An 18234-nucleotide genomic window follows, 5' to 3' on the forward strand; every position below is an offset into this window, starting at 1 on the left:
TTCACATTTTTCTTAATCCAGTGCTGTAAGGGTATTTTTCGTGAAACGTTGCATTGAAACTCAGATTGTCGGTCGACTAAGACCAACATGGCAGGTGAAAAAACAATAGAGGGATCATCGAGCGTGCCACGATCCTTTGGTCTGCATTTGTTTAATTACAAAAGAAGTTATCACTACAATGGCCTTCAACAACTTTGGCCATGTTTCCATCATACGTAGGAACAAAGATATCACTCTCCAGTGAGACCAGATAATCCAGTGCTGCCATCTGAGAGGAGTGGTTCTGGAAAAACATAAGATCAGAAGGTCCCAATAGCGTCTATTTTCTGACCTGTTTTTCAAATTTAAACAGTCTGTCAGAACTCAGAACAAGAACCATCACCATGGAGAATATTAATAGGGGGGAAAATATACTAAAGCCGCCTTAGAAAAATGATTAACTTATATGAAGTTGCAATTAAGTAGAATTATGTCATGTGAACTTAGATAACAGGAGTAGTCTATTTCACCTGGAACACATTTTTATATACACCGATTCCGTTGGTTTCAAAATCTCTCTATTGTTCATTCATGAAGTCAAAATGTAAAAAGTCAAAGTGCGAGTTCAGCAAAGAAGCAACACACTAGTAGAATTATACACCAAGGATACCAACAAGCCTTCCAGGAATATATAATAGGAACTTACTTTATGCAAATAACTAAGAACAAATAACGTAACACCACCATATAATCCACTCATTATCTTGAAACACAACGATATTGCCTAATGTAAAAAGTTTAGCACATTGCTCTCAAAAAACAAACAATTAAACCCAATTATATCCTAGGTGTAACTTCACATTCCATCTACTTACCAAGTTCGGATAAGCAGCAGCCATACTTGCCATTCTGGCTTTCTCCACCATCTATTTCTCCAGCAGCAATATATATTTGTATATTACTATCTATGTCTAAAGCCCTCAATGTAAGAGCTGTTTCTTCAGGTGTCAATGGGCAGAGACCATCTTTCCTCTTAAGGTCGGAATTAATTACTTTTTCTTTTCACCATGGGTAAGCATATCTGAAAAGAAGTGTCAACATTACCTAAATAAAGTGCAATATATCAAACTCTTAGACAAGACATTGGTAAGTCGAAGAGACGGATAAGCCTTACCTCATTCTTGTCAACTCTTCCACTTCCTCTTCCTTGAAGCCTTGAGTGCACCCAGAGAATGCCAACATGTCCATTTCATATCTCAGATGCAAAACTAAGAAAGGACCATTTTTCCTTAGAATCCTAATAACCCTTCTACCCAACTCCTCTATCTGAGGAGTAAATCTTAGAGCGCTGAAATTTACTCGGGCATCTTAATTTCTGAATATCTGAAGGTAGGCCATTGTTAGCAAGCCCAGCATCAGTCTTGTTCAAATGCACAATCTTGTACTTTTGTATCAATGGCAATATCTGCTTACAATAGATGAATAAAAATAAGATAGCAAACTCCATCCCATGAGTAAGAGTATAAATCATGAAGAATTGGATATTGCACCAATGATACTTAACAAAAAGTTACCTGTTTATGGTAATAAGAAATGTCAGACCAACTAATGGGGGGCATGGAGTAGACATTTCCTCTTTCCACTCTTCTCTTTAACCTGGGAGGTAGCTTCTTCAATATCCGGATTTCATCTCTCAAGGATGTAATAAAATGGTCCGCATAAAAAATGTCCTGAAACTCACTGCAATATCCAGTAAAAGCTAATGTAAACAACTCCGAGAAACAGCCATATGCTCCAACTTCTCAATCATTGAAACATTCAGGTACTCAATGAAATAACTTTCGAGAAATATAATAACTTGCGAATAAGTTAGAAAAGATTATTGACCCACCTGGGATCAGCCCAAAAAGATGTTTTATCCCGTTCGGGGACTACTAGCGTAACATTCAAATATCTCGCAATGGCAACCATGTCACAAATCTGTCAAGCAGACCAAAAGTTATTTCACATTGATCAATAGTAACAAAAGTGGACACTGACTGGGATTGATTGCAGAAGGAATAAATTTGACCTAAAAATAGCCAACCACTCACCGTTGCACCCATTTGATTAATCCCTCCATTACACGAAACCATTAGGTAACCATTGTTCTTATAAACCCCTAAAGGAAACATTCACAAATATTTCATATTAGTGAGGACCACATTCCATATACATTTCCCAAAAAAGTAATTTCATTCCTTTCTACACAAATAGAAAACAAATATAACAATCCAAGAACCCCAATTTTGTTAAACATTGCAACATCACAAACCGTTTCATAACTAATAATATAGGCATAAATACTATGACAGTATGATAAAAAAAAAACTTAATCACTCACTTTTGGGTGGAAGGGGAACCTTCAAAGGAACAGAAGACAGCTTAACATCTAAAGGTGAGAGAAGCGAATGATCAAAACTAGGGTTGAAATATTTGCCGAATTTGCCAATGGCAAAAATTGTGTTATCAAGCACCACCAAACCTGGCAAATGAGATTTGCCAACATTTGCCTAGTGATGAAACAAGCAGCGGCAAAACTCTATTTTCCTGCTAGTAGTTTGCCGGCAAAATTTAAAGTGGGAAAATATTTTCCCATTACATATTTGTCCCCTCAAGTGGGAAAATTTATCAAGCACGCCCTAAATGTTTTAGTTCGTAGTATTGCAATCTTATTGAAAGCATTTTATCATAGGGTAGCGAGCTGACACATGTAACCATTCTAATACCTTTAATGAGAGTGAGATTGGAAGAATTAGGAGCATGCTCACAGGGTGGACTCTACCCTACCAGACACTGCAGACAGTTATATATTTGGGCCACATGAACTTCTCAATTTCACTCTCTCGGGACATTACACAAATGGTACGTCATGCAAAATCCCTATTTTACCTGCCAAAGGTACATAAAAGAAGTTGGATTGATATTGCTAACAGCCAGCTGTAGAGACTCTGGATTTTATAACTTTACAATGCAGTGACCACTAACCCTGAAATAAATTTTGCACATACGCAACATCAAGTGGACCACCATTCTAATTCAACAATAGGGGGCTACTAACACTAATTCTCAATTTTTTTTTTTTGGAGTGAATAGTTACCTCTGTACTTTTGGGTTTTGAGCAAAGTTAGGGGGCATCATAGATCCGCCACCATTTGATAACCACCATAGTAGATCCCTATGCCAAAACTTGCCCTGAGTAATGTTGTTTTGTAGTGTATTAATTATTAGTTTTAATTTTAATCGTCACAAAATGATTGTCCATCCCCTATATGCCTGCTGTATACGTAGTACTACCACTATAACTGTTCATTATAGGTTATACATGAACCTTACCTATGTTTACATATTTATGCTGGGTTTGGTCGACAAGCCCGGCCCTGAGTAGGTGCCATGTGGGCGACCACACAGGGCCCGAATATGTAAGGCCCTAAAAATATATGTTTAGGTGAAAATGCCTATTCGGCAAAGTAAAATCCCAAACCAACTAAAAGCCCAAAAAATCGGAAATTTCACAATAAACAACCGAAATGTCCTCTCATATTCTCTTTCCTCATTAATTATTTTCGTAAAAAAAATAAAATAAGAGATATAATAAATGAGGAGATCTTCTCAACGGCCAGATATCTCTCTCTCCCTAATTAATAACGTTTTCTTTTGGAAAATCACTCCAATTACTTGTTGCTTGAGTCGCCCCTCGATTACTCAAATACAAAAAAAAAAAAAAAAAAAAAACTCCTCATTTATCTTCTGATCATCTAGTATCCTCTCGTTCTCAAAATTTCTTTATTTACAAGTGTAGATTTGTATTAGTTTTCACTTTGATCAATCTCAATTACTTATTCACCTAACTTTTGATTTTTCTTCAAGTAAGCATAGCTTATAGAATTTTGTTGACTGTTCCTGTTACTGTCGCGTTTGCAAAAATAAATTTTTCAAAATTAAAATGATTGAAATCATATCTTAGATCGACTATATCACAAAAAAGACTAAAAAACTTCATTGATAATTTTGCAACTAAAAATGCGAGAAGAACAATATTTCGATGATCCATTTTGTATTGATGGAAGACTGGAAGAGAGCCACATTTTGTTGTTTGCACAGGGCCATTGAAAACTCAGGAACGGCCCTGGGTTTGGAACATGATAAGCTTCCATATCTCTTCGGTTCAGCAGCACAGAGTGGCAAAAGCAGAGAGAGGCAAATACAACTTGCAATTTCAATCCAATTTTTGGTATTCTATCTAAAATTATGCAAGTAAAATTGATATCTGGTTCATCCTTAGTTTTTTTGTTTTAAACATTTTTTTTTAGAGAAAAAATTCAGTGTCAAGTTATTTTTTTTCAATCAAGTTGTAATAAGTTATTTATTCAGTAAGATTTTGGTATTTTTGACAATATGTTTGTGTTTTTAAACATCGTTAACTTTATGGTTAGAGTTGGTATGTCCCAGGCTTTGTATGCTTTTTCATATAGTCTCGAGATATATTCCTGGAAGTTAGGGTGGGCAATAATTTTCTTTCAAAAACTAATTTGAAGAACCAGCTACGCAGACAAGGGTTGCCTATAATAGAGACTATCAGCAACGCTTGATAGTGTTGTCGAAGCTTTTACCAAATTTTGGTATTCACTGTGAGCATAGAATCAGCAACACTTATTGAACCCTTACCAAACCTAGCTCCTAAACCACATATTTCCCTCTTAAAAGTGTATGCAACCCTTTCAAGCGTTGCTGAAAGTAAATAATATTTGCTACTCTTAAAAGCGTAGCTAATAATAGCTAAATAATACAAAAAAATTAATTTAATTATTAGAAAATGCGAGATACATATAGCAACGCTTAAAACCGTTGTCGATAATAGCATCTATTACCTATTTCAAAAAAGCAATAACAACGTTTTAAAAGCATAGCAAAAGATGTTTATTGGCTACGCATTGTAAGCGTATCAAATAATTTCTTAGCAAAAAATCCCATTTCTTATAGTGCAGCAGCGAAATTCATTTTCTATGCACCACTAATCACTTAGGCTCTATTTGGCTGCAAGAGATATTGTATTACTTAACTATGATTAGGTGATACAAGTCATGAGATGAACTACTTGTGCGTCTGCCCCTTATCCTGTCACATGTTTTATTTGGCTACTGTTTGGTTGACATTCACACCTATATACTCATTTTTAATATCATACAAAAGAAAAACTAAAAAAAAAAAAAAAAAAATCATCAACAAAATTTGCAAATAAAAACTCATAAACAAATAAAAAGAAAAAACTATAATTAAATATTGAATACATAAGCACCTAATTTATTTATACAAAAAACATCCCCAAAAAAAGAAAAAAAATCCCAATTTGATGAATAATGGGAAGATTTAAACACCACTTTTTGGGGGGGAAAAAAATATTTTAATGTAAGAAAATAAATAAGATAGAGACAGAGAAAATACATAAGGTTTCTGGTTCCATTACTAGGATTCTCATGAAGTGGAGAGAGAGAGAGAGAGAGAGAGAGAGAGAGAGCATTATTTATGTGTTTTTTATTATTATTATTTTTTCTCTCATGAATTGAAAACATGTTTTAGCCAATCTAGGCAGCTGGGCTTTTCCTTTGGATTTGCTTATCCACACTTTTGTGTTCCAGCAATTCAAGGGGCTTACTAGAGTATCCACATTTTAGGCAGACCAAACACCTATACAAAGCAAACATGACTGCCACGTCACCAATTCCTTGACTCTCTATTCACACTATATCACCGATTACCGATACCACTAATGTGGCAATTCATCCCAAACTATATTCATCATTTCATATTCCATGCTCGCCTCTTATCTAAACCCTATTAAACCATTCTCAACTCGTACACAACTCCAAATCGAAACCTCTACCTTTCCATTCACAAGAACTACAATAACCTCCTCATCAAACACCCCCCATGAGAATAACCAAACAAAACTCTCCTCAGCCGGCAAAATTAAACGTCTAGTTTTGTCCCAAGAAGGTAGAACAAAGCTTAACATTGCTCCAGATAGAGACTTCTATGCATATCCACGTTTTGTTATGCATGTCGACAATGGTTTCTGTTACAACCTATTTTGTTCAGAAGGGATTCTCTTCCCCTTACCCACTACTCTCTCCTTGAACTTTCTTTTCTTTTCTCTCCTCTCCCTTTAGTTCCTCCCCCTCTCTAGGTTAATGAATCCTCCCCCTTCTCTCTCACCCACTATTCCTCTTTATACCTTTCTTTCCCTCCATCATGGCCCTCCACCTGTCCCTCCATCTCGCGGTCCTAATAGCTCCATGTGTAGGGTTTCCGTACCGCGACCCCATGCTTTCAGCCTGATCTGGTGGATCGCGGACTACGACGCTCCGCTGCTTCGGCCCAACTCCCTACTCCTATTCAGTTGATATATCTTCCACTACAGATGCCCCCTCCGAGTCCCATGGCGGTATGTTGGTCGAGTCGAGAGCCCCTCCATTAATCTTTTTCCCGTGGCCTTCCATCTTCCTTTCACCGGGCTTGGATTCACGAGTTCCCATGTGACTACAGCCGCCGCCCCTCGATTCTTGTGCATCCACGCGTCCTTCATTGGCTGGTTCCTTTTCGTGTCCCCTCGATTTCAGCCCCCCTCAAATTACCTTTTTACCCTCTCCTCTTATAAAAAGCCCGCTCGATTCTTCTTCTCTCACTTTGCCTTTCAGTTTCTTTCCACTTCCCCCTTTTACCTCTCTCCTTATTTTTCAACCCTGGTAGCTCTCGTGATCGTCGTTTCTCCGGTCTCCTCTTTGTGGGAATTCTTACTCCGGCTGCTTTTCTCCTACCTCAGGTTGGTTTTCTCTTCTCTCTAGCTCCCTTTACTTGCTATATTGCGCATTTCTCCTTGGTTCTTGGCGTTAGAGTCTGTTCATTTCCCTTCCTTCTCCGCCTTGTTGTAACTGTGTGTCTTCCACTCCGACCGCGATGTCGACAGCAAGATCCACCACCTCTTCCTCTTCCCAGTCCCATAGCCGTGCTTCCCCCCCTCTCCCCGACCAGACCGAGGCTCCTTCCACCTCTGGTCAAGCCTTTGCACTCCCGCCGCCTCCGCCGCGCGGCCGTAGACCTAATCTAGAAGCTGTTAAAGCGGCTTATGGAATACCCGCTGACGTCATCCTAGAGCATGTGCCTGACCTAACTCACTTCCCACACCTAGTTCCCTACAGGCCGGGGTGCCTTGTGGCCACGGTAGGCCAAATCGTTGCCGGCCTGCGATTGCCCCTCACCCGCCTCGATGTCGAGGTGTGTAATCATTTTAACATCCCCCCTTGTCAAGGCATCGGCAATTTCTGGAGGGTCATGTATGCCGCGAACTACTACAACCGTTCCGAAGTACCCAAGATAACGGTTCGCGACATGACCGCTCACTTTTTCATCAAAAAGAGCACCAAGGAGGTCGGTGTCGGCTATCACTCTTTTCTGCGTCCCGTCCGGGAGCGCCACTTTATTCTTCATTATCACTTCCCTCGACAAACCGTGGCACCACTACCCTCTTTATATCTCGGGCAACTTTCTCTCCGCGGATCTTCCCTCCGAACCGAACCTTAACCACCGCTTTTCTTCCCGGTGGTGAGTCTCTCTTTTATCTTCACCCCTAGATGTATATCTTTTGTCTTCTCGGTGACTTGGCGCTCTCTTTTTCAGGTTGGCGCCCCGACTCAAAGTCGCGACCTTACCACAGCATTTCTTCCACCACCTTCCAGAAGCTCCACGACTTGGGACCTGCTCAGGCCGTGATACTTGGGGTTGACCCTGCCACCGCCACCCCGATATTGGCTGATCCCGAACTGCGATCCATTGGGAAATACTGCGCCCCCTTTTTCCGTCCCCCTCCTCCCAAAGAAAGAAAACCACGTATCAACCCACTCCCCAAGGGAAAACGCCGTACCACGAAACCCCCACTCCGCCCCAAATCTGCTCCTAAGAACCCTTCTCCCGCCGCCGCCCCTACTCCTTATCGATCCCTGACCACCTGGGAAGACCAATACTCATCCTCTCATTCCCCTTCTAGCGCCTCTCAAGACTCAGATATGGGTGCCCACAAACGCAAGCTTTTTGACAGCGACTCGGATGACGATGTCGTCCCCATTACTGCCCCCCTTGCTGCTGCTCCCTCCTCTCCTTCCACCGCCCCCAAACGTTCCGCGGCCCTCGGCTCTGAAGAGGGTCCCCACTACCATGCCCCTCCGCCACCGGCTTCCTCGGGGCAGGGCCGTGGAAAGAGGCAGGCTCGGTTGAAAGGGTGCCGCAGGGGCCAGCCCCCCTTCGTCCCACTTTCAAACTCCGACCGCCACCTAACCATCAACGACTCGCCTTGAAAAATCCTGCGGTGGCCTCCTCCCCTATTCTTTGGGTCTCATCTCCCCAAAGACATGGCATATGCCGGCGGGTGGCAACCGAAGTCTCATCGGACCTCATTCTACACGGTTTGGGAAAAAAGGTGATCCTCTCTTTTCATTCTAGTGTCTCCCTTCTCCTTGAGTATTCTAACTTCTATTCTCTTCCACGGATGAGTTTGGACATCTCCTACATGATCCGGCCTCTTCGGGCGCCTCGTGGATTGATGAACCGACAAGGAGGTTGCCCAATTTGAGAAGGATAAGGCGCCAGCGAGGAGATGGACACACACGAGGGCCCGGACGAGCCGAAAGGTGCGAAAACGCCCACCTTGCTTACATGGACCAGGTTAATGACCGCTGAGTAATCGGTAGCGAGACCACTCAAGCGGCGCGCCGGCTGCTCGTCTGGTCCCCTCTCCCTGAAGCATCAAGAGGAGGTGTCGGTTCTTCTGAATCAACACGAAGCCGATATGGACGAGCTCCGGGACAGCTTTAGGGCCCAGGCCGAAAAGAGGGTGGCCAAGAAGGTCAAGGAGGAATTTGACCGGCTTACCCGAGGGTCGCGTCTCCTTCCTGAAGCCCCTGCCGCGGCTCCTCTACCCGATGTCTCCGTGCCCATCCCGGACTCCCCTCCTGCCATGTCTGATGTCGCCGCGCTGGTCTCTGAGGCGATAAATGAGGCGGCGGATGTAGTCATAGCCGAGGCCGCCGAGTCCGGGTCCAAGTCAGCACCGCGAAGGAAATTAGCTTGTTTTGCCCCGCTGGAGGCTTTCCTCGGCGCTATTTTGTAACACTCCTTTTTGCTACAATTTTTTCGTCTTTCCATCCCTCTTGTCCGGGATGTTTATATTATGTTATGTTTGATTGTGCGGGGTGTTTCTTCTGCTACTCTTACTCATGATTGAACAATAGCCGGCCCCCATTAGTGTATTTTGACCCCACGGTAGGGAATGTTTGATTTGCTTGCCCCACGCTTTCGGACCGGGCCTCCTCTACTTTCTCTAACTCTGGCGGGCACTCTGCTGCGGCGCGTGTGGAAGCCTCTTTGCTTCCGCCGCCTTTGTCCCCTATAGGTCCGGGGCAACTCCTCTCACCCCGGCACTGCGGGGAACTCGTTTTCGCGAGGCACCTAATTGTGCCTCACTAACATTGGGACCTCTCGTCCTTGGAGGGCTCAACCTCTCCCTTCCCTTCACTCTGAGGGGCAAAGAGAACTCAAGCAACAATATTTAACTCAAAAGTGCTACGGTTTTATATATGTACAAATAGCTCAAACCATTCCCCCATTACATCTACTCGTAAAATTTTTTCAGCAACCACGGCCTATCCACATCACGGTGCCCTCCACGCGGTTTAATCAGTAAGTGCACAGTACCCCCCACCTCGATCACCACATATGGCCCTTCCTGTGTCGGACCCAATTTTCCTTCGGCTGGCCTTCTTGGTGTGTCCGGGTGTCACTTTCGCCTAAGCACCTTGTCTCCCACCACAAATTTCCTCAATCTCAAGTTCTTGTTGTATTGCCTTTGCAAGCGGCGCTGATACTCTTCCAACTTAACTCGAGCAGTGTCTCTCCTCTCTTCCGCTAGATTCATGTCTCTGGCCAGGATGCCCCAGTTTGATCCATCATTTACAGCCGCGGTCCTAGTTGTGGATGCCACCATTTCCGTCGGTGTCACAGCCTCTACTCCATACGCCAACGCAAAAGAGGTCTCCTTGGTCGAGGTCCGCGGGGTTGTCCGATACGCCCAAAGCACCCGATTTAATTCGTTGGCCCAGGCCCCCTTCTTGCCTTCCAGTTTTCTCTTAAGATTGTTGAGTATGGTTTTGTTAGAGGATTCCGCTTGCCCGTTTCCCTCGGGGTTGTAGGGGGCCGAGAACCTTTGTTTGATATGATACGTTTGCAGAAAATTCTTAACCCTTGATCCCGTGAACTGGGTTCCATTATCCGCAATGATAGTGTAGGGCACCCCAAACCGGCATATGATGTTTTCCCACAAGAACTTGATCACTTGCACCTCTTTCACCTGCTGCAACGGCACCGCTTCGATCCACTTTGTAAAGTAATCCGTCGCGGCCAACAAGAATCTCCTCTTACCTCGAGCCATGGGCAGCGGTCCCACTATGTCAAGGGCCCACCTTGCGAACGGCCACGGGCTAGATACGCTGTGCAGTGGCTCTGCTGGGGCCAATATAGACTGAGAAAACCTCTGGCATTTCTCACATTTTTTGGCGATTTCTACGGCGTCTCTTTTCATGTGGGGCCGGTAGCCTTGTGTTAGCAACCCGTAATCCGTTGTCCCTTTCTCGCCGAGTGGCTCCCACAGTCCCCTTTATGCAACTCACTGAGCACCTCCTGAGCCTGTTCCGGCCCCAAGCATCTTAACAAAGGTCCACTGAAGTTCCTCCGATACAATTCCCCTCCCACCAGTACGTATCTACGAGATGTATGTTCCAGCTTTCGTCTTTCTCTGGGGCAAATCCCCTCACCCCCTGTCAAAAACCGTTTGATTTTCATTATCCACCCATCGTCACACTCCGCGGTGTTCATCACTCCCCATGCCTCCTCGAAACTCGGCCTGTCCAGCTTCTTCACTCGAAGGGTCCTTTCCTCGGATCCCGGCATGGCCGCCGCCACGCGTCCGCCGGGCGTGCATGGCGATTCTCCCCTCGATTCAAATGTGCGAAGCGGATTCTGGTGAACCTCGACGCCCAGCTTCGCAAGACTCCCAAATACCTCGCCATCCTCGGGCACCTCGCTGTGAACCCTCCATTCGCCTGGCATACTACCAAATTAGAGTCGGAGTATACAACGAGTTCCTTCACCCCCAGGCCCTCGGCCATTCTCATGCCGGCGATTACCGCCTCATACTCCGCTTCGTTGTTGGATGCTGCGAAACCCAATTTCATTGTCAGCTCTAGCATGTTGTTGTCCGGCGTGACCAATACTGCCCCAATCCCGCTGCCCGCATCCGTCGCGGAGCCATCCGCAAACACTCTCCAACCGTTTCGTTCATCCCATGGGTTAAAGCTATCCGGCTCCTCTTCCCTCTCTGATTCCAAAACCATCTCCTCCCCCCATGTCGGATCCTCTGCGGGAAACTCTGCCAAGATCTCCGCCACTGCCTGAGCCTTCTCCGCTGTTCTCACCTGATATTGGATGTCATACGAACTTAGCATCACAGCCCATTTTAGCATTCTTCCCGACTTCTCTGCTCTCAAAGCCTGCTTCAACGGCAAGTTCGTGACCACGATCACTGCGTGGGCTTCAAAGTAGGGCTTCAGCTTCAGAGCTGAAAATACCAAGGCGAGGGCGTACTTCTCCACTCGACTGTATCTGGTTTCTGCGTCCAACAACGTCTTACTCTGGAAGTATACTGGCCTTTCTATCTTATCCACTATTCGAACGAGGACCGAGCTGATTGCATAATCGGAGACCCCCAGGTATAAATACAATTTTTCTCCCTCTTCGGGCCGCGACAACAGCGGCATACCTTCTAAATACCTTTTAAGATCCTGAAATGCTTGCTCACACTCCGCCGTCCATCTGAAATCTGTGGTGTTTCTCAACAATCTGTACAGCGGCCTACACTTGTCGGATGATTTTGATATGAACCTGTTGAGAGCGCGACCATTCCAACCCCCAACCCGCACCTCCTTCATCAGTTGTCTTGGGCGATGGCATCTCCACCAACGCTCTTATCTGCTCTGGGTTGGCCTCTATACCTCGCTGTGTCACAATATACCCCAGAAATTTCCCTGTGGTGACTCCAAACGTACACTTCTCGGGGTTGAGTTTCAAATTGTGCGTTCGGAGTATCTGAAATGTCTCCTCCAACCCTTCCAAGTGCTCCTGTTCGGACATACTCTTCTCCACCATATCATCAATATATACCTCTAGGCCCTTTCGGATCTTGCCCTCAAACATCTTCTCCCCCAAGCGCTGGAAGGTGGCCCCCGCATTTTTTAACCCAAACGGCATTCGGTATATAGCGATGCGTGCCCCCTCCACTACTGAAGGCCGTTTTTCCCGTCGGGGCCCATACATTTCCACCTGGTTGTACCCCATGGATGCATCCATAAACGAAGAAACTAAACCCCGCCGTCCGTCTACCAACTCATCCACTCAGCGGCATTGGATAACTATCCTTCGACATTCGAATTCGTCCGTGAAGTCCACACACATCCGTACCTTTCCATTTTTCTTCGCACCGCGACTACATTAGACAACCAATCTGTGAACTCCACCTCCCTTATTATCCCGCGCACCTTTTAGCCTCGCCACCTCTTCTCGGTTCATTCGCATATTTGGGCCTCATGCTTCTCATCTTCGCGTCACCTGGTTTAGCATCCTCCCTCATGTGCAGCGATGACCGCGCGAAATTCGGATCCAACCGGTGACATCCTCTATTCCCCACGCAAAGACGTCTCTATTCCTTCTCAAGCATTGAACCAACCTATCCTTCCATTCTCCGTAAAGACTTCGACCCTATCGATGTGAACTTTTCCTCTTCACCCTCTCCCAAGTTTACTATCTCTATCTCATCTAAAGTCTTGGGATACTCCTCGACCTCCCTCCCTCCTCCGCGGACCAGCCTTATAATTGCTATCTTTGGCCTCTTTCTAGAGCCCGTCGACTCCTCTTCGGTCCGGGCCATCCTCTTGATTGTATTCGATGATCGTTCTTGGATGCCACCTGATCTCCAGCGGACCTCATATATTCCCGTTGGGGTGGGGAACCGGATAACTTGATAGTAGGTCGGCACCCCTCATCTCATGTATCCATCTCCTTCCCAAGATTGCGTTGTATTGAGAATTGGAGTCGACTACCATGAACCTTGAGAATACTGTCACTGGCCCCGTTGTCACCGGCAGCAGAAGTTCTCCCATAGGCTCTGTCACACTCCCATTGAATCCATACAAATTTGTTCGCGGAGGCCTAAGTTGCCCCGGGTTGATCCCCATCTCCTCAAGAGCTCCACTGAATAGCAGATCCACGGCGCTACCGCCGTCTATCAGGACCCTTTTGACCACATAATTGCCCATCGCCACTGTAATGACCAACGCATCCTCGTGTGGCGTATCCACGCCTCGGAGGTCTGCCTTGGAGAACGTGATTGCCTCCTCCCCGCTCATTGAACCTGCTCTGTATCTCTGTCCGCTATGGGTCTCGTTGACCTGCTGGATACTCGCCGTCCTTCTAACCTTATCTCGGTGGGCATTGTGACTCGGTGGCTTCCCAAAAGATAACATTTATGGTCCCCAATATCCGTCCCGCGGGCCGGGCTCCCGGTTTGGGTTTTCCCCCACGAATTCCCTCAACATCCCTTCTCTACTAACCTCCGGACCAACCATCTCGGGCATAACAATCATTGGTTTCGATGATTGCGCGCGGGTGATATTCCGCGATAAAAGGCTTGTTTGGCATCTCCGGCTGGAATTGTTCGCGCCCTTCATATCCCTCGCATTCTTAATCGCGGTAATATCTCACTCAATTGTTTCACCGGTAGGCGTGCTCCACCTCGGTATGGCTTCCGCTCCCTTTGCTCTCTCCGCTATCTCCCTTCCTCTTTTCGGCCGAGGACCGTCCGCGGTATCTCTCCCCCCCGGCTATTTCTTTCGGCTTTTCATCCTCCCCTTTCTCTACCACCGATCATCGTCTTGGCTGCTTTCTTGACTCTCATCGCATGGTGTCTTCGTACCTTATATACTTCTACCCTCGGATATAACTCATGCGATTAATCGCTATCTCGTTCTTTGCTACGGATGGTGAACTGCTGCCTTCAGTCGCAGCCCCTTTCGAATGCTATTACCGCCCGTCCTCTCATCCGTTCTTCTCTACCTTTAGGGTCTCTGCCTTGAAACGGCACAGGTATTCTCTAACCGATTCCGCGGATCTCTGTCTGACGTTGAATAGGGCCGCGATATCCACAACCCTCCTTTTCTGATGTATAAAGTGGTCCACAAACGCCTGCTCTAACTCTTGGAAATTGGTTATGCTCTCCGAAGGCAACCGGTAGTACCAGTCGGACGCTCCACCCTTAAGGCTGGCCGGGAACATCATGCATCGCAGACCATCATACCTCAACTCTTGCCAAAGAGGCATCTGCTGTCTGAAATGGTGGATGTGATCCGCCGGGTCCCCCGTTCCATCATATCTCTCGAATCTTGGCTGGGTAAAGCGTTTTGGTACCTCCGAAGCCCATATCGCATCTGCAAGTGGGTTGCGGTTCAGCCCCGCCACCACTTGGACGGCCGCGCCTGTTTGGACCCTAGTCTGATGAAGATTCGCCACTCGGTCACTGTTGATCATTTGTTGCACTTGTTCAGCTGTTAACCCGGTCACCGGATTATCCACCAAGGTTGGTCCTTGTTCCCCTTCGTCCTCCACCTTTTCATTCTCTGTTTCTTCCCCTGTTTCTTCCTCTGTCCCCTCCTCCAGCCTCTCCTTCTCCCTTCTCAGCTCCTCATTTTCCTCCCTCAACCTTTCAATCTCTTCCCTCATAAGCCGCGTCTCCTCTTCTGCTCTTCCCTCCTCCCGTCCTTCTCCTTCTTCTATCTCCGCTTCCGGCATCTGCTCTGGGACCCTTATCTTACGTGGCCTACCCGCTGCCTTCTTTGGTGCCATTTCTTCTTCCCCACAGACGGCGCCAAATGTTACAACCTATTTTGTTCAGAAGGGATTCTCTTCCCCTTACCCACTACTCTCTCCTTGAACTTTCTTTTCTTTTCTCTCCTCTCCCTTTAGTTCCTCCCCCTTCTCTCTCACCCACTATTCCTCTTTATACCTTTCTTTCCCTCCATCATGGCCCTCCACCTGTCCCTCCATCTCGCGGTCCTAATAGCTCCATGTGTAGGGTTTCCATCATCCAGCGACCCCATGCTTTCGGCTGATCCGGGTGGATCCCGGACTCTGACGCCTCCATTCGCCCAACTCCCTACTCCTATTCAGTTGATATATACTGTCACTACAGTTTCATATCTACATTAACTGATCTCTATAGAGAAAGATTGAAACTAGACTAGGAGATACTTGATCTTATGAGTTCATGGATTAGCCATTTACCTTGTGAAGTTAAGTACAAGAAGGTAGTTGGACATGGACTTAATGCTCAAGAACTGGCCAAGAATCCAAGGCTGGATTATTTCTTTGTAAAGGACCTTAACAATGATCAAGAGCTGGAAATGGAGAGTTCTACTTTTAATGTTGTGCTGTGCACAGTTAGTGTGCAGTATCTTCAGCAGCCTGAGAAGGTAAGGCAGTTGATCCTAGTTAGCATGAATATTTAGCAATAGTTAGTGTTACATATAAAATTGCCGGTTGAAATTATAATCTATTTTGATTTGCACCTTGGGACCTATTGAATCAGTGCATCCAAACAGACCATTGATAAAACTCAATAATAGCTTTGCCTAGAATGCTACTGCCTTTATGTATGTCTAAAAAGTTTAGTGAAATCAAAATTTATTCTTGCGCCAAATCAGTAGGTCCACTGGGGTTGGTAAAATTCCTCATCTCTACATTGCAGTTATTGAGTTATTCATCTTCAACTTGTATCAGTTTACTAGTATGCATTGCAAATGTAAGAACGCATGCATGGAGATGAAGTAAAAAAGATGAAAAAGTATGTTATGTCTTTTGACAGGTATTTGCTGAGGTGTTTCGGGTGCTAAATCTAGGAGGAGTGTTTATTGTGAGGATTAGTAATCGATTGTTCTACGAGAAAGCTATCAGTGCATGGAGAGAGGGCACTGGTTACGTGTAGTCCGGTTCAACTGGTTATTCAATACTTCTAATGTGTTGAAGGTTTCACACAGCCTGAAACCATTCGGAAGCTAGGTAGTGGCTATAAATCAGAAAATCCGAATCAACAACTTTTGGTTGGATTCAGAGGATACTGGGTTTGTTCTCCGGATCAGACCCTTTCTATGCAGTCATATCTTACAGGAATTACAAACCAATATATGAATGATGAGTCAGTGAAGTTGTCCTGCTAATTGTTCTTGTATTTACTACATTTCTTTAGTTTTTTCAACAAGTTAGAGGAGGCAACAAAGATTCATAGAGCGGTACTTTGTCAGTTAACAAATCCCTTCGAAACCAAATAACAACACAAGTTTAGGTTCAACTGTTTTTGATCAATTTGTATTCCATTAGTAAAAGGCTGACACATTACAGGCTTTACAGTTAATGAAGTCTCAGTTACTATTGAGGACCTGAAACAGCTTGCAGCAGTAGCTCCTGGGTAGCTACCGGAATTGTCTGAAACTTGCAATCACTTGGAATCAACATAGAAATTTCAATACTATTGTCTCCCATATTGATTGTGTTAATGAGCTAGATGAAGAATCATTTCAAGGTCATCCCCATAAGTAGTTCTGATCTTGATTGTTTGTCAACAGTTGGAAGAATGGCAACAGGACTGGTGAACTTGATGGCGCTAAAGTGCTAAACTATTATCCGAAGAAAGGAGATTTTCCACTCAATCAAATAATTCTGGCAAGTCCCATTCTGTTTCTTTGCATCCACTTTGTCATTCCACAACATGATTTCATCTAAATTACAAATTGATAATGTCTAGATCACAATGTTGCTGCGCTGACCCGTGCGTGACGACGTGGTCCTCTTTTCGTATCCCACATTTTCTTTTCATGAAGAAAAGGCCTAGAGAATTCCATATTCTAGTATTTGGGCACATATTACTGTTGATGCAGAATTGCTTGGAGAGCTTCAGGATTCTTTTGAAGACGCGTCAGAATTTTCAGAGCGTGCCAGATAAGAAAATCTTACCAATTTCTTTTAGATTTCACCAATTTAGGCCATAGGCGATTAGTGGATTCTTAATTTGCCTCAATCAAGAGGAATTTTGATATGAATAAAAAATGAGAATCAAGAACAAAGAATTCTTACTTAACAACTATTATTAAATCAATCTAATTCAATTGAAAGTGATGAACAAGTACAATAGACTAACCTTCAATGGCTTCAACAACACTATTGAAGTATTTTGTATTAACTCTAAGTTCTAGCTACTTCTAAATTGCTGGGAGCATGAATGAATGAAAGACAAGTTTGAAGAATAGTTTGAAGTGTGTATTCCATCCCTTTTTCCTTCTGCATGTCTTCTTTTTATAGTTGAGGCTTGTAACTGCTACTAACTTTTTGCTGCATAAAACTGCTTGTAACTTCCTGTCTTAAGATACTAGTATACTGCATTGCAGTGGGGCGTGAGCGTAGTATATCATTAATTTGGCTATGATTTTCTATATATTTTTTTATTTATTTATTTATTTCCACGACTTGATTAAATTTTTGATAAATTAAGAAAAATAAATTATATCATTGTCTAGTTTATTCAAGTGTAACAATATTGATTGAATATTTTTGCTACGGTAATTTTATTGCATACTTGAAACCAACAGTCATGTATGAACATGTGTAACGCTTTAGCACGTACATAGAATTATCTATCAATAATTACGTGTGCGATAAATGTGAAGAAGTAGACCATTATCCCAACAATGAAAGAAGCTAGTATTTGCGGAAATTTCCCCTGCTAAGTAGTCCTGCCTTACAATGGGCACCCCTATAGAGCCCTTTTGTGTTTGGAGCTAAGTCACATAATATCCTATCAACATACATTTAATTTTAAAACAATATTACATTCTCCAAATGGATAAGAATGAAATTTTAGGAAAAATCTTCTCTATATTTTCAACATTAAATCACAAAACCTATCATTCCAAAGAAACATGTTTTTGTCTTTCGTTATTTGAAGAACCAAAAATATATATATACAACACCATCAGAAAACTAAAGTAACATTTTGAAAGTTTTAAAATA

At 44.2% G+C, this 18234-nt stretch overlaps 2 pseudogenes; one reads left to right on the forward strand and one right to left on the reverse strand.

Moving 5' to 3' along the window:
* Nucleotides 1-151: 151 nt before the first annotated feature.
* Nucleotides 152-3331, reverse strand: LOC147475972 (rhamnogalacturonan I rhamnosyltransferase 1-like; annotated as a pseudogene).
* A 2500-nt stretch (nucleotides 3332-5831) lies between these two features.
* Nucleotides 5832-16826, forward strand: LOC147475973 (uncharacterized; annotated as a pseudogene).
* The last annotated feature ends 1408 nt before the right edge of the window (nucleotides 16827-18234 follow it).

The sequence above is a fragment of the Coptis chinensis genome, chromosome 9 (assembly GCF_015680905.1).
Source record: "Coptis chinensis isolate HL-2020 chromosome 9, ASM1568090v1, whole genome shotgun sequence".
Taxonomy (NCBI): domain Eukaryota; kingdom Viridiplantae; phylum Streptophyta; class Magnoliopsida; order Ranunculales; family Ranunculaceae; genus Coptis; species Coptis chinensis.